Source organism: Dermacentor albipictus, chromosome 3, assembly GCF_038994185.2.
Source record: "Dermacentor albipictus isolate Rhodes 1998 colony chromosome 3, USDA_Dalb.pri_finalv2, whole genome shotgun sequence".
Taxonomy (NCBI): Eukaryota; Metazoa; Arthropoda; class Arachnida; order Ixodida; family Ixodidae; genus Dermacentor; species Dermacentor albipictus.
The window spans coordinates 79,747,843-79,765,483 of record NC_091823.1 but is presented as its reverse complement, the minus strand read 5'-3'; positions in this window follow the sequence as shown (position 1 = coordinate 79,765,483).

Below are 17,641 nucleotides of genomic sequence, written 5' to 3'. Positions count from 1 at the left end.
ACAGTGAAGAAATATACGTGCACACGCTCAGTACTCCGGCCTTTCGAAAGAACAAATGAACCATGTTGTCAAAAGAAGTTTGTGGAACTCCATTATCGCCAATGAAGGATCAGAGTGTGGCGACGCACAACGTTTAGTAAAGAATATCAGCTCAGTTCCCGCAGTACTGATGAAATCGGTGCATTGCCCCTGACAGTACCACGCTTCCCGAAAATGCGGCCAGCGCGCGCCGCCGTAGCAGACGACGCAGATCACGACACTGCCCCTCAAGCGTGTGCGCCTGCTCGAGCTGCTGCCGCCGCACGACTCCATTGCTTGCCGCATCGCGACGCAATACGTTCCGAGTTTTCCCCTTAGTGTGAAACAAACTGCACACGCTATATTTGCCTTTAAGAAGATCGGTACGCTTGACGATTATTTTTATGGCTGCAATGCGGCGAAACGGCAGCGTCTGCTTAATCATGTAAGGGACGCTGAGCAGGTAATTGGAAACGACATCGTATGTGCCGCCGGAAAAATCGTCAGCACATACGATGCGGCACATACATACGGCACCTACGAGCTAAAGTCATTTTTGCAGTTTCTCACATTATGTTTGCTACAAATCCGTGTTGTCTCTGATGGCGACAACGGACTTCTATCGACACTGTGCGGAAATAAACAAGATATATCGCTGCATAGCACAAGTACGACATGCGCACACAACTTTAACTAGTACGTCCCCTACAATATGGAATAGAGGCAGCAATGTAGACAGCTTGGTCATTTTTTAACAGTACTCAAGAGACGGAAGTTGAAAGTATTATTAATCATTCCTGCTTCAGCAATGCCGGCGCGACCAAGACGCGGGTGTGTATCGTTCAGTAACCCGATCGATCGGTGCGGTGGTGAAGCGGGAATGAACTCCGGTCATGTTCAATGCGTCATGCACATATTCAATTTCTCGGCACGCGTGAACTTCGGCCACTGCTAGCGCATACAACAGACGTGGTTTCCATTCTTAGACAGCGCACACACAAACGAAACACGAGAAAGAAGACAGGACAAGCGCTCGTTTAACTTAAAGTTTTTATATGAATAAAAGGATTATGTACCGAGTAATTATTAATTTCACGTGGGTTACATATAGAAACCGTCATACACTCAGGAGTGATCAATAAACGAGCTCGCTTCGTTTGCCAGATGTTTACTTCGCTCGGCGCATAATCATGTCTGTCGTCTGCTTCTTTCGTACCATTTTCTTGTGAATCGGCAGAATTTCACTGGTGGCATCACCCTTTTCATGTTTACATTGCTGTCGTGACAGTTAACAACACAATAATAATTTCCGGTCATCCGAAGAGGCGCCGTCGCAAACATGAGACGTTTCGCGCGCAGCGCGAACTGAACGCGGGCGCGACCGCGAAGGGAAGCGGCGACGGAAACCACCGTTGGAGATGAAATCGTGCCGCCAGGGGAGAAACGAGCGCTGGCGTCTAGGATGAAACTTGGCGTGCGGTCGTCTATAGGCGTCCGCTCCTGGGTCGAGCGCCACGGTTCCGTCGGCGTAATCGCTTGCTTGCTTGCTTGCTTGCACCTCAATTGTTGTTCCCATGCCTTTTATCATCAGCGTTCCCATAGTGCCCCTCGCGCTCGTGCCACTGCTCGCGTTCATCGTCGCCTCCTTCCACAGATGGCACCTGTGCCGCTCATCATGCCAGCGTTCCCATACTGCCCCTCCCTCTGCGAAGGCGCTGACGGCACTGGCCCACTGCCAGGCGGTGCGGTGATTTCCGTATCAAATTCTTTGCCTCAATATATTGCAGAATGAAAACAAGTATCGAGCTGCGTTCAAATTTCGCATTAGGTGAAGCGGTCTGCGCTGGACGCATGAAAGAAGATGAAGGAAGGTGCTAGGGGAGAAGTGAGAAGGAAGAAGTTGGAATAAAATGGCGGACGACACCCGTCTCACTTAGATGATGTCATTTCTGTTGCCGTTCTAGTTAGGAACGCTACATTTTGGCGCAGCCGACAGTTTTCGAAGACCAGCGATGCGGGTGACGTTTTTCGTCGACCAGGCGTCATCAGAGTCTGTTGTGTTCACCCGATACCAAGTGCACGGTGAGCCAGCGACGGACCTTCCTCTTGAAATTAGTTCTACCGCGCTGATCAACGTGGTACTGCAACAAGCTGCAATCAGCCGCCAAGCCCTCGTGCAAAGAGGATCGGTGACAGTGAATCTACAACTGCAGACACTGAGCGAACTCGTTCTGGAACCCATACGACGTGGCACCCTCAAAGAGGAAATGCCTGCCGGGAAGGTGAGCCTAGACTTGAGTGTTATGGAACTGCAAAGGAACATTATACAACAGATCGAAATAATGAGAACTTTCGTCCAAGCGCTTAGTCGAGAGCAGTCAGCACGAAGTATTGTTGAACCAGATGTTTTTGAAGGAAAATCGCAAAATGCACACTACTGGCTGTGTTTTTTCGAGTACGCCTGTGACAAGAATCTGTGGCACTCCGACGACACAAAGATTTTGCATATGCGCCGCTATTTGGGCGGTATAGCCAGAAAATGGTATGACGTGCAACTCATGGATTATGGAACAACATGTTGGGAACTGTGGAAAAGCAACTTTTTAGGGGCTTTCGAAGGCAACGCAGTAGAAAGATGGGATGCGGCACTGCGGTTCAGTTATACAGGTGGCTCTCTGCTTGAGTACTGTCTTGAGAAGCGTCGCCTGTTGTATTCTGCAGAACCGAAGCTGTCGTCTTCTGCTGTTGTAGCTTTGATAACGCAAGGGTTGTGTATCGAGATCCGTTGTCATGTCCAGCTCAAAGGTCCAAGAACGTTTGATGACCTTCTGAACTTTCTACAGACCTCAGTGCCAAGAATTACATCGAGAAGACAGCCAGATGGTAGAACAGAGCAACTTGATGCCAATCTAGAGTCGTTGCCGTCAACTGAATGTGAACACAGCTTCATAAACAAATCTCTGGGAAGCGTAAATCATGACTGTGAGGATGGTGAAGAACCAATTACCGCAGTTCACGGCAACCTACTTCCACATAATCTGTCTACCGTGCATCACAAGCCCCAGAAAAAGAGCTTCAGTGAGACAGTATATTTGGTGTCGTCAAGCTTATTGTACGCCCCCATTAAGGTAGATGGCATTGAAGTGAAGGCTCTCGTTGACAGTGGAGCTTCGGTATCTATTATCAACAAGACTCGAGTGGATGCCAGTCGTCTGCACGCTGGTAGAACATTGCGTGTCCAAGCCTACGATGGGTCAGTGACCATGCATAGCGAATGGGTAACCCTGGCTATTGAATTTCAAGGAAATGCTATTACCAGTGACGTATTGGCCATTCCCAATGTCACCTACGATTTTCTTTTGTCCCGTCCAGACATGAAAAAACTTAAGATGAACCTCTATTGGGATGACAAGGTAATGGCCGAAGACACGATAAGAACAGAAGACCCTGTTGAAGAACCTAGTGTATCAAGGCTAATTTTTCACCACGAAGACATCAAGACTAAGTACCCAGAGCTTATATGCATAGGAAGCTACCCTCCAGCAATGAAATCCCATGTCGTTCCTTTCGAGCTCGCAGATAAAACAGTGGTTCGTAGAACCCCCTATAATATGTCCAGAGATAAAAAGGTGTGGCTGAAAAAGGAGTTGCAAGAAATGTTAGACGCAGGTATCATCCGGCCTTCTGTATCCCCATTTGCTTCTCCTATCACTATTGCACCTAAAGAAGACGGGACATTCCGCCTCTGCACAGACTACCGGGCTCTCAATCGTCAAACTGAATTGATACCTTATCCAACGCCGAGAATCGACGACATCATTGACGAAACCGGTGGTTGCCATTGGTTTTCACGAATAGATCTCTGCAAGGGCTTTTGGCAGATTCCACTAAGTGAAGAAACGAAGAAGTACACCGCGTTCATAACCCCATTTGACTTGTTTGAGTACAACCGCCTACCATTTGGTTGGAAAAACTCCCCTGCGTGGTTTCAGAAGATTATGACGGACATTCTGAAACCTTACCTGGGCACATTTTGCAATGTGTACATCGACGACATCATCATCTACTCAAAGACAAAGGACGAACACCGTAGTCATCTTTCAAAAGTTCTTCATGCCCTCAGTCTTGCCCAACTCAAAGTCAACTTCAAGAAAAGTGCGTTCTTTCAAGATACCGTAGTATTTCTTGGCAGGGTGTTTGATGGACAGACTAAAAGCACCAAGCAAGAATCGGTAGAGAGAATCTCCAAGCTGGTAAAGCCTTATGATGTGCACTCCCTGCGCGTTTTTCTTGGCCTTGCAGGACACTTCCGGGCGTTTATCAAAGACTACGCACTGAGAACAAGGTGCCTCACACGTTTAACTCAGAAAGACGTGCCTTTTCATTGGGACGAGAAGTGCGAAGCTGTCTATCGTGAGCTTGTAAAACTAATATCGTCGGACCCCATCTTGCGAATACCGGATTTTTCCTTGCCTTTCGTGCTGAACACGGACGCATCACATTATGCTACCGGTGCAGTTCTATACCAGAAGCCATCCAAACAAGCTGATGAAACTAAACACTACGTCGTGGGGTACTACAGCTATACCCTGAAACCCGCCGAAATCAATTACTGTACCACAGAAAAGGAAGCTCTGGCCGTCTTAAAAGCTGTGCAGTACTTTCGTACTTACCTGGAAGGTGCCAAATTCATACTTTTCACGGACCATCAAGCATTGACTCAACTTCTGAGCATGGCCCAGCCAAGAGGCCGCATTGCTAGATGGGTGAACTATCTGCAACAATTTGATTTCGTAATTTCGCACCGTCCTGGCCCACTCCTCACTGACGCTGACGCACTATCAAGATTACTTGTACAGGAATCAAGCAATAATCCAGATACAATCAATCATATTAAGCTATGGGAAGGTACAGAAGAGCTCCAGTTTATCAATGGAAAGTATCACGTACCACCAACTATGATTCCAAGGATTCTTCATCTATACCACGACACCCCTGAATCGGGTGGACATGATGGCTTCTGGCGCACTTATAAGAAATTGCTCATGAGATTCACATGGCCGGGCATGAAAAACGACATCAGCCATTACATCCGCACATGCCACCTCTGCCAGGTGAACAAAGTTAAATTCAAGCAATCGACAGACGTTATGACAAACCCTGAGTATTCAAGCATCCCGTTCGAAGTAATTCATTTGGACTTCGCGGAGCTCAAAAAGAAGGGGGAAGGAGTCAAGCGAACGCAAGCTTTCTTGCTCTCCATAGATGAGTGCACACGGACGATTGCGGCTAAAGCTGGCAAAGAAGACGCAAACGGCGTAATAGACCTCCTCAAAGCTGAGTGTTTTAAACACACAAAGACGCTCGTCTGCGACAACGGGCCGGCTTTTCGGAGTGCCAAATTATCAAAGTGGGCCCAGGAGCACGGCATCATGATAAAGTATTCTTCTCCATACCACCCGGCAGCAAACGGCCTAGCCGAACGTGCCATACGAGACATCAAACAGTATCTGAAGATGTATCCAGACTTTGCCGGTGGCTGGAAGTGCTGTCTCGAGGCCGCTGTGAAGCATCACAACAGATCATACACCACGAGTTTAGGCTGCAGCCCTCATTTTGTAACTTCAGGTACAGCGCCCATACTTCCTGCAGATCGTGAGCTAGGTCTCCTAGAGAACCTCGAACTTGCGGAAGTAAGGAAAACTGTCAAAGAACAGGAGATCTACAAGCGCCGCATGAAGCGAAACTTTGATAAAAGGCACAGTAGCGAGATACCGGACATACAGCCTGGAGACTATGTCCTTGTAAGGAAAGGAGCTGTGCCCTCAAATTCAAAATATTACAGACCATTTCAAGTTATTAAGACTGCATGCCAGCATGGAATATTGAAGAATGTCTGGTACACCGGAGCCTCGGGCCAAACGGAGTGCGCCGCTATTGGAAACGTATTCAAGTATTACCCCAGGAGGTGGAATTAAAAGAAATCCGGAAGAGTGAAGCGGTCTGCGCTGGACGCATGAAAGAAGACGAAGGAAGGTGCTAGGGGAGAAGTGAGAAGGAAGAAGTTGGAATAAAATGGCGGACGACACCCGTCTCACTTAGATGATGTCATTTCTGTTGCCGTTCTAGTTAGGAACGCTACATTAGGAAGTATCGTAATCGTCGGACATTTTTTTTTATATCAGAAACGAGTAGAATATGTGCGTGTGTCAGTAGCGCAGATGCAAATAGGCGATCTTATTCACTTGTGCGTAGCTCATACATTTTTGCCAAGGACAAAAACTAGACTGGTTTGAAACTTGCCAAGCTGATGCTGATACTCTAGAGCAAAGATTGGTGAGTGAAGGAAGCAGTTTTACATTTTGCACGCTGCGCTTTCACGACACGACCCGGCCTCGCTTTTCACACTACGTTAATATCCACATTCTGGATAATATACAGGCGCAGCGTCTGTTTACCATTCACGGCTGCCTACGGACTCGCTCGACTGTGCGGTTGCGTTAAACCATGCCCTACCCGTTGTAAGCCAACGTGTTCACGATTCTGCATACGCTCCCGCAGGAGGCGCTCTCAAAACAGTTCAGCTTTCTGTGATATATGACGCAAAGTGGCTGTCATGCTACGAAAACTTCAAAATATTGGTTACAAACATCCAGCAGCGTCCGAAAAAAACAAAACATTCATCTGCATTCTCAAAATTTATATGCTGATAGTATTCTAGCTGACGACGAAGAGGAACAATATGACGCAGCCTTGGCAGACCGAAAGAGAAAGAAAAGATAGATATCGTTGTGGAGCTGAGGGATTCGGTAAGAATAATATCGTCACAACTGGCGCATGATTCGAGTTGCGGTAGCATGTGTTCATGTTTAAAAGTTTTGGGTTTCTTTATGAACACACTCGCAAGTGCACGTGAACTTCTAAATGCACGGCAACAATCCCGTACTGTCATGTATCGTAACCTTGCTTCTGTAGTTCTCTTTTGATTACTGACAACTCTTTATCTTAAGTCAGTTCTGCAGGTTTCCGCAGCACTGCTGACATAAATTTAGTTTTAGAGTACTACTCTACTTTCATGAGTACTGCTCATTATCTCGCTCCATAACATTCATCCAGCTGCTTTGCTTATGCCTGTGAAGTGTTCAGGCCCTTCGCACAAGTGTTAAGAGCACCGCTATGGACAGGGCCGGGAAGGCGGGTTAGCTCTACATCATACTTAGATGCGAAGACTGCTCAGTGACATAAATACCATTTTAAGTGAATTTTTATCAGACAACATTGCTTCACGAACGTGACAAAACCATTTGTTTTAAATACTACCATTTCTTTCAGAAAGGCACGTATGTGCGTACTTTGACAAATTAATTACCTCTTCATATATGTCATGCTAAACACCATTTTTTTTTCTTTTTTGCTTGAATTTGCAGATGAAGAGACTTTTGCAGACGAAGACCTAACATCGTGTGGCAAATATTCACATTTATGCTGAGTCCTGAACTATCATGAGGTCTCACGGTATTGGAATCAGACTACAAGGCTGCTTTCTGTCGCGTATGACGACACAACGGTCTGTGTCAAATTGGCGGCTATTTTCTCAAAATATGACGAGATAAATGTGATAAAATCACTCTTATACAGATCCACGTGCACGTTACTTAGTATCCTGGTTGAATATCCTGTGTAATCGCTTCGGAGTTCACAATGAAAAGCATTCCAGGGAATGTACGCTTTAATGTATACAAGGGGACTCAGGAGAATATTGTTACAGATAGGCTCACCTTCCTTTGTCGGTTGCGAAACCAAGGCCTCCAGTCTCGCTGCTCAGCGCACTTTGTAAATTAGCTGGTATTATACAATGGCGATTGCGATGGCCTTGTTGAAACGCTGGTTTCAAGCTGCGTCGTCTAATTCATGTAGCGGCGTTCTACATAAGAAGGGCTGCACTCACGGCACTTACATCATCATGTACTGCAAAAGGGAGGTCAGTACACGGGACAGCACACGTCGTGCGCAATTTTGGTCGTCGATATCGTAAGTGTGTGGTATTAAGATAGATCATTACCAAGTTGGCCATTTTGGAATCATATAATAACCCATTCTTTTCACTCCAGTCGGAAACTGGGATTGATGCACCTTCTTTAACGGATGCCCTGCCTTTTTTCATCTTCAGTGAATATCCTGTGGTGATGGTAGCGGTGGTGCTTCAATCATAGTTGGAGCTTGAGTGACTTGCTTGGCGAGTAGTTGTTCCTGAACATTTCTTGCATATTTAGTACGAGTGTGAAACAAACGGTGATGAACGCAGCATTTCAGAGGAAAGCAAATAAACAGGCATATGCCTTCTCTGATCACTCATGGCCTTTCGTTAATGCGGCAACCAATCTTAGTCATTTTTGTAATGATCGTTTTTGGAGGGAAATATGGGCTCAACATGTGCCGTGAAATGCATTGCTGCGCCAGTTAACAGTCTTCTGTAGTGCCTTTTTTTACAGCACGTGTACATAATTTACTGCGATTTTCGATGCAGATCTTCCGCGCTCATTTTAAAAACCGGCGCATAGTACGGAGCTTCTAGCCCAAGGATGTGGTTTGAGTACTGGCTGACCATTTATGCAACTACAATATGCTTTAAGGTTATCGATGAACATGCCGATCACTCAAAATTTAGTACTGAGAACCGTATTAACTATTGTTGTGCAAATTCGAATATCTCCCACTGGTATGCACTTTGGTTAGCAATAATTATGCCCTTATCTTTAATTCTGTACTTTTAATAACAAGTGCCAGTCGCTGAAATTACAGCCGATAAGTGTTACTCTAAAGCCAAGCAGTGCTGAAAACAATGAAAAACTACTAGTTTCGTATCTTGCTATAAAGCTGAGTTTAAACCAGGAAGGAAAATAAAATCAACTAGAACGGTTGATTTCAGCCAAGCCATCCGTATTTCCGGTCCGGTCGACTCCTGGCTGGCAATAAGTGCTATTTCAGTTTGAGTTTTTCGCTCGAAATACTCGCCTACTTCCTTTGTCCCTTTTTTTCCCCGAAGAAAGCAGGAAGAACGAAGCCAAGTGACAAGGAACATGTACGTTCACAGACTGAAAGCACGACTAACAAACTCAAGAGCATTCTTGCACCGTGAGGCTGGACAGTGCGCACCGACGCGCTTTCTACAGAAAAACGGGCCATCGCCAAAGAGCAGCAAGGGACGTTGGCGAGCAGAGCTAAAGTGGAGGAACAGAAAGCTTGGTCAAGTTCACTTTTTTTTTTTACTTTTGTCGTCGTGTTGGAAGGCCCATACCGAGAGTCTCCTCAGAGCTAAGGCCAAGCACGTGGACGAAGCATTTGACGCGTAATGTAGAAAGATAGAGCGAATTGTGCCGAGCATGAAACAAAAGCGAAGGGACGATCACGTAGACTGAAAAAGAAAACCAAAGAGAAATACTTTAAAGAAAAAACGATACTGTGGCCAGTGGGCTTCGTCTTTTCCCGCCTTATTCTCAAAGAAGGCGATGAGCGAGAAGGAACGAGACCCGCTTAGTCCTGAGGCGAAATTGGATTCTCGGCTCCACTCGTGACAATTTAATATCCCCGTGTACGGCGCGCCACGCGCGTAGCCCACAGAGCAGAGACAATACATTCCTGCACCCAGCAGGGTGGAGGTGGGGGTGGGGGGGCAAACACAAGCAAACGTGAGCTCGCATTTTTTTCCGAGCGACCGCCGGCGCCTGGCCGGCTGGCCGTTCGTTCACCCGCTCGCTACGGTCGCAGGTCAGGCCTGCAAAAAAGAACAAAAAAGAAAAAGAAAAGGAAAAGAAAGAAAAGACATATGCTAAAAAGAAAGCAAAAGGAAAGCAAGATTAAAAGTACTGCTGGTGCAGCTCGAGAAGCCGTCGTTTCACTCTCCCTAAAATGCGCGTGCATTCGCGGGAGCCCGTCTGTTGGGAAGTTCACGCTCCCCGTAGTGTTTGTCGCGAAAAGTGGGCAGCGTTTGCGCAGGTGGGAGATCACCTCGGCGACTCAGGGACTGAATGGCAGCTCGGCTAAAGTGACCTGCGCATTCATGGTTGGCCAGGATAGGAGAGAGAGAGAGAGAGAGGATCCATATAAAGCAAAGCAAATTTAACCAAAGGTAGGCATAGATGCCTACCTAATGCTGCCTGCGTTAGGCAGTCTATTATGTTAGCACGTATACGTCGGGAAATCGGACAGCGTAACAAATTTGACTGCAGCATGGTGTGCGGCGAGTTGTGCACCCGTCGACGCATTTAGCCACCCCTATTTCTGCAGATTTTCCTCGGGATGATGCCTACAGCCTCAGAGCTGTACAGCTTCCGCGAGCGATCTGTGTAAACATGAGGTCGGGTTCTGTGAACTGTATGACGATATTCCGAAGTTGCTTGCTTTAAAGCTTGCAATTGTGCTCAAGCTTAGTTTTTGATACCCGGAAAAGCGAGTTGCGTCTAAGGCTGGTGCAGAAAGCACAATGGTACCGACATTCTGTTAGCATATATAAATTCTGCTGGCTAGAAGGTCTGACGATTCGGAATTTTCATGACGAAAAGTAAACGCGGCCCATTCCTAGCCGCCAAATAACATGGTGTAAAGAAAGCAGAGTCATGTGCCGAAGGTGGGCTCTCGGTGCACCAGAGGCAGTGTAGACTGTGATGGGTTAATCTAGCATAGTGACCAGTGTCGCTATATGAAGATGCAGTTCTTGTGAGATCAAGACAAGTTCGGAGGGCTTAGACTTGTGCACTTTTTGGTTTTTGGAAGTTTACCGTCTAACTATTTCCTAGCACGGTGAGCTGCATCACAGGAAGCCCCGTGAGAGATGCATTGTATAACTACTGCAGTGACTGCACTGAAGCGCCACAGTATACCTCCCACCGAGAAATGTGAGGCATTCTGCAACAGCTGTCAACCGCTGTGTCAAGGATGACACGTGAGGGCTAGAAGACAAGTCTTTATCAACGATGCCTTCCAAGAAATTGGTACGTTCGTCTGTTCTGTAGAAAAATTTAGTCATTCAACTGTGCAGAGTCATTGCTTTGCTATTAGAAGCAACGAGTGAGCACTTTCAACGGGAAACATCCAGACCCTACCTTCGTACGTATGTATACACTGGTTTCAAAACCTTCTGAGACCGTGCGGGAATTCGTAGGCATGTCGTCACGTAGGATACTCATATGAAATAATTATCAGCTTTCATGGAGCGCTGCATGGTTTGTGGCAACGATCTCACAAGACCAACAAGCACCACTTTGAGCAGTGTAAAGCTGTCATCCGCAGTGCGAAATACTACGACAGACGTAACTGTAATGTTGGCCGGTCATCAGCCGAAATTAAAAAAAGAATTAGTCACAGGCCTGCGCATCACACGCAGCACAGTCATCACGTAAGCAGGAAAAGCGCCTCCACAGGAGCTCTATTTTCGGCAACACGCACTGCAGGCTTTTCGCGGCGAAGTCTCTTTTGCGTCTTTTTCACGAGAATGACCTGAAGTGCCCGCGCGGTGTCGACGGCGAACTGCTGCTTGTGCTGCGGCTTGTCCTGCTCTCGGCACAGCGGTCTGCTCTGAGCGCAATGTTGCTTCGTTACAGTCGCGCGCTTAGCTCTACGATTCGCTTCTCCAGCAGCGGTTCGTACCTTGCGAAGACGCACCATAACGTGTATTGCAGAGTAAACACGGGTACCCAGACTACGCGGTGTGCATGTCACATCCTTTGCCCCGTGGAACCGCACGTTGCTGTTGTTGATGATGATAATGAAGATCATGGTGATGATGATGACGTTTGTTTCTTGGCACCCGATTCGAAACGAGGTGGTGACAAATAGTCACCTAGCCCTCTTGAGTTAACCAGGTCCAGCTACATGCAGCATGCAGCTGCTATATGCAACTGCTACATGTCGGGGCACCTGGTGTAACATAACGGAACTGCACTGCAAAGTTTGTACGTATCGATGCTACGAGACGCGCATGTCACATCGCGTGTGAAACGACACGATACAACGCTAAGCATGATGATTTAATGGCGTTCCATTTGAAACGAGACGGTGACCGACAGTAACATAGCCTGCTTGAATTAATCATGTATGTCATACATGTTTCTTTTTACATAAGTATTTATAAATCTTCATAATATTCTTTTTCTTGCTCAAGACTTCTTTGTCTACCCGCGCAACTGCTACGTGGCGTGTTACCTGGTGTAATAAGATGCAACTGCAATGCAAAGGGCGCAGATATGGACCGCCGCGCGCATCTCCCATCGCAAGACAAGTGGCACGATACGATGCTAATTATGATAATAATAAGGATTTATTGGCATCACCTTTGAAACGGGGCGGTGACATAGTCACCTAACCAGCTTGATTTAATCAGTTACACAGTATACATTTTTTTCTAGCGTTCTTGTATACATGTCCTCTTTCTTACCCAAACCTTCTTTAGCTGCCTTATACCGCTACATGTGAATCGGTTACATTGCGTTCTAACCGGTGTAATGATATGCAATGGAAATGCGAAATGTATACGTATTCACGCTACGCGGTACACATGGCACATCGCGTGTCTCCTCGCGTGCATGGAACGCGTTCATATGAGTCATTTTCCAGCTGCATGATAGCTAGCGATGGCGTGGCTCAGTCAAGAAAGAAAGAAAAAAAAAGAAAACTGGCGCCGCTCATTGGTAGAGTAGCTGGTTCCGACGCAGCGAGTCCGGCTTCGATCCTGGCAGCAACTCGATATTTTTTTTTTTTAATTTCTGGCGATAGCTGCTTCGGACACGGGAAATCAGTGGTGGCGGCGGACAGCATCGCCAAGCTAAACGGCTATTATAATCAACCAACAACAGCTTGCACTGTAAAACGTTATTTCCTACAAATAGCCGTGTATCTAGCGAAATACATGACGGCCGGTTCCAGCAGCTTCTCAGTGATGAATAATTACCTGATGAGCTGCCTTGTCATAGGCCCCGTGACAGAAATAAATAGGGCCGCAGCGAGACACTTCGGGTATTCCTGGCGCTGTAGGGATGTTGCAAGGTCGAAGCGCAGCCTATCAATGAACGTTCGCGTCGAAATCCAGGCATTGCATGTGGATATAGTTGCATTCAAAACGTGTCATGACAATTCTCTTCATTGCCTTGCCAATGAAGAGGTGATAGGGCCAAATATGTTATTAATATATGCGTATGTGAATTTACACACTGAATTTGGCATAGCAACATACAAGTAATACAGAGATATACAGAAAAGAAATAGCTCTCTGCTATTAAATTAGTTTTTTTCAACAGACAGTCTGTCGACTAGGCGCGAGCTAGCCGGGCACAAAGCTTCGAACGGTATAATGTACATATTCTTGTTCAAGTTTTTTTAAAATTTTTATTGAAATGAATATTACGAGAGATTGGCGCCTTTACGGCGGCACCGGCTACTCCTTGTCACTTGGCAAAGGGAACAAATTTGCGTAAAAAGGGAGAATAGCGACACGAAATATGGCACTCAGTAGAACACCGGACGAACAAAAAATATACAGTCCAACAGTACATGAATCGCTAAGTTTTGTGCATGAGTTCAGTACACATACGCATATATCTAAAGTCAGATATTTTGAACAGCCAAAACATGCAACACATGTAATGTACTGCAAGTACAGAACAGAATTATACACATGGTGTAAAAATTGCGATCACCACATAAATCAATTTTGAACCCAGAACAACATATATGCTACTCATTTTGCGCATTAGAATCATGTGAAACTGACTATGTTCCCAAAATGTCGGTGTCCGCTAAAAACTTTCTGAAGGCCCGCAGTTGGCCATGTTACTTAGTTAAATGGCGCAATCCACTCTGGGGGATCAGCCATGAGTCGGACAGGGAAGGACCTGTTATCATTTTCTTTTTTTTAATAAGTTTGAGTGGAATGAAAGAAGTATCTTGCAATTGGGATATAAAACGTCTGCTCTTTCAGGTATGAATAATCCATTATCTAGATATTTCTGTGAATTTTGTGTACAATATAGGAATTTTGAAGAATTCTAACATGCAATTCGTTTTGTTTCACGCAAAAAGATGCAGAGGGCTTCACAAACGTTCCTGTGGCTGTATCCCAGTACGGTAGCGCCAAACGAAAACGTTGTGGGAAGTGTCAAATTTTAGTGTCTTCTAAAAAATCTTTTTCGCTGAGTAATGAAATGGCGCCATGTAAAAAAAAAAGTGTTCCAGAGATTCACTCTCATTGCATAAAGGGCACAAGGGCGATATAGCCAGACCAGATCTGTGGAGGTAAAAGTTCAGGGAGGGGACTCGGCATCGTAGTCTTGTAATCGTTACTTCAATTTTTCTAGAGGAGCTCAATTTTTTGTTCGAGGGAAAATTCAGATGCGGGAAATCAGATGCGACCAATGATGATTGGTGATGAAAGCTGACGAAGCTAAAATTGGGATTATAAGATCATCGTGGGATGCTACTGCGAGTGTATCTGCATATTCGTTTAAGGCTAGGCCTTTGTGACCTGGCGCCCATACTAAAGGAACGAGACGTAAGTGTCTTGGGAGAAGAGAATATAAAGTTTTTAATGAATTTGACAATTTGGGTGTGTTTAGTGAAGGAGAGACAGAAAGGCAATCAGTTAAGATTATGGCTGATGGCAGATATGGTGGTAATTTGCGAAAAGCTAAGATAACTTCCAATAATTCCGCCTGTAAGATGGTTGTAAAGTCAGGTAGCCGAATTGAAAAAGACCAATTTAGATGTGGGGATGCAATGCCCACACTTGCATTTTCTTCCCAGACGGAAGCATCAGTCACACATTCCTTTTCCTCGAATCAGCTGCGCACGTTCATGTAATATCCGAAAGTTTCTTTCTTTTAGTCCCTCTTTTAATTGGTTCAAGCAAACGTGCAGAGCTTTTGCACTGAAAAAAGGGGCAAGTTTTTCACATTCTAGTTGAATCTTCTTGTTTATTTTGCTTTATCTTTCCGTAATGTTTTTTTCTACCAGAATTAAGTTACCATGTGTATTTGCATAAGCACAGGCGGCGCCTCTTCTACCTTTGACAACGCTGCGCAATATTAACGGCGCAAAATATGCGAACTACACACGCGCACGTCCTTCTCTTCATTTTACAATACCTTTATCTTTGTTGCCTATTCCGCTGCCCAGACTTTGCAAATTCACGACATTCTTTTTTTTTTTTGCTTTTGAGCTTACACTTATTCTTGAGGTCCCTCTGTCGTCCTTTCTTCGTCTCGTCGTTACTTTACTGCGCTGCGGCTCCCATATCCCCCCCCCCTTTTTTTTCTTTCGTGCTCGACCATTCTCGGACTCCCCTTTCATATTATTTCTGTACCGACCGTATTTCAGCGGCAGGCAGTGCCCATGTCACTCGAGCCTGTGTTTGGACTTTGTTACAAGCACAATTTATTTTCTTTAGGATTAGCTGTTGCGTGGTGGAAATATATATTTTAGCCATTAGCGCACAAAAGACACACAATGACAGTGTAGATAGACGTAGACCTACACGGCCAAACATACATTCTTTCAAGAAAATGTACGTCGCAGAGGAGAGGCACCGCGTTCACTGTTGCTATGGGTGTTGCTCTTTGTCCATGCGCTCGTAGAAAAAAGAATATGGAGCAGTGATAGCGTGCATTCTCTAGACACAGTTATATATTTCATATTATTTCACGAGGACCAACAGCAAGTTTCAGCGTGTGGTCATTACTAAGTAATCCTACAATTGCAGCGACCTGGTTTCAGAACGGAGAAATTGCCTAACCTTACAATTAACTTCATTAACAGCAGCTAAAGCCAGTATCGTGAACTAACATATATTCCTCACGGCTAGCACAATGTGTTCAATGAAAGTCAACGTGGTTTTATCAAGGCTGCCGCGAGGAAAAAAAGTTTTGCAAACGTTATAGGCATTCCGCCTTAGACTTAATATTTTTTTTTCCTGAAGTATAATCAGAAGTGTTCTGCACGGTACAGTTTCTAGGAATCTGCTACTTTCTTTTAGTAGCACATTAAGTGTCGTCGTTTTGTGCGTATATATAAAACAGATATGGAATACAATCAAAACGCCATCGTTCGGGAAGTCAAGGCGCCTGTGCTTATAAATGTCAGCTCCCTTACAAAGGAAATAAAAGTCATTTCTGTGATATGTGTGCCCTACGTGCGAGCGTGTGCGGGAAAAAGTCCCAATGGAATTAAACGCCCAAAATTGAGAACACAACTGGATTACAGCCTTGAGTGAGGTTCCGATTATCTTTCCTTCGTGTAGAAAGCAAAAGAAAACCGAACATGTAGAAAGCAAAAGAAAACCGAACGAGGCTCCGGGTAGGCAAAAAAGGATTTTTTTCATTCTCTCTTTCTTTCTTTTTTTCTTTCTTTTTTTTTCAAGCACTTTGTCCCAAGGTGCATGTATTAAAATTGATTTAAAAAAGAAGATCACATAAAAACATGCAACCATGCGTGAGGCCGGTACTGCAAGAATGAGTTTCCGCGTTTAATGTCCGTTGCCCAAGGGGTATAGTTCCTTGAAACATTTCAGGCTTGAGTTATGAGCATCTTGTGCCTATCCCGTGTACCAGTGCGAAACACAGCAAGCGAACAGCAGGTGTCGAGTTTGCGCCGTGAGTGCAGCAGCTGCCAAACCTAGGAGACGTTGCAGGCTTGTCAATTGTTGATCCTCAGGCCTTGACGGAAGAAGGTTTATGTCTCTGGGAAACTCTGTGAACCGCGGAAGTGTACGATTGAAATGGGAATAAATATGATTTAGTGGATTGTAAAATTGATAATTTCGGAACAAAGACACAGAGCTCGATTGTATGTAAAATGTAAGCGTGACGACAAATATCACCAAATTCGAGTTCTTATCGCAACAAGAAAAAAAGAAAACTGGAAATCTGTTCTCGGAGCCTCAAAAGCACCGTAAACCGTTAATGACCTTACCTATCTATACGGAACGGAAACCACTTGCGTAGCATAAACACTAGATAGAAGGTGTTTATACGTCGAAGGAACGTTTCTGCTTCCCCTACTCTGATTTATATCGAGAAATTACCTGCTAACCCAAATAACACTTTCACCTATTCAGGGCAACAAGTGTCTTAATGTGAGTATGCCATGAGTCAGTTCATTGGAGGTGGTTGCGAGAACAGTGACGACTAAACGGGGAAGGGTCGCACCCAAGGAAATATAAGAAGCAACAATTTGTACATGGGACCTGACATTACGAAAGTACAACATATCACTTTCTCGTTCTTCTGATTGCATGCAGCACTTACGTGAACGGGTTTCATCCATATTTTGTTGGGCTACTACGAAAGCGTCGGAAGGAATCGCCAGATGCGCGAATAACTCCAAGCGGCATCGCTCGAGAGGTCACACTGCATCGCCTTTCCTCGTTTACCGTAAATCACTCCGGGGAGGATCGAGGCTCCAGTTATATACAGTAAATTCTTGTTCGCCCGGCACTTTACAGCCAAGTGGCGCTAGGTTACAATCAAGTATACGAACGCCTAGTTTTCTTGCACCTTTTTTTTTGCCCTATTTCTATTTCCTTTTCGCCCGCTGTGGAGCAGATATAGACGCCAAATAATAAATTTTCTCTGCGTAT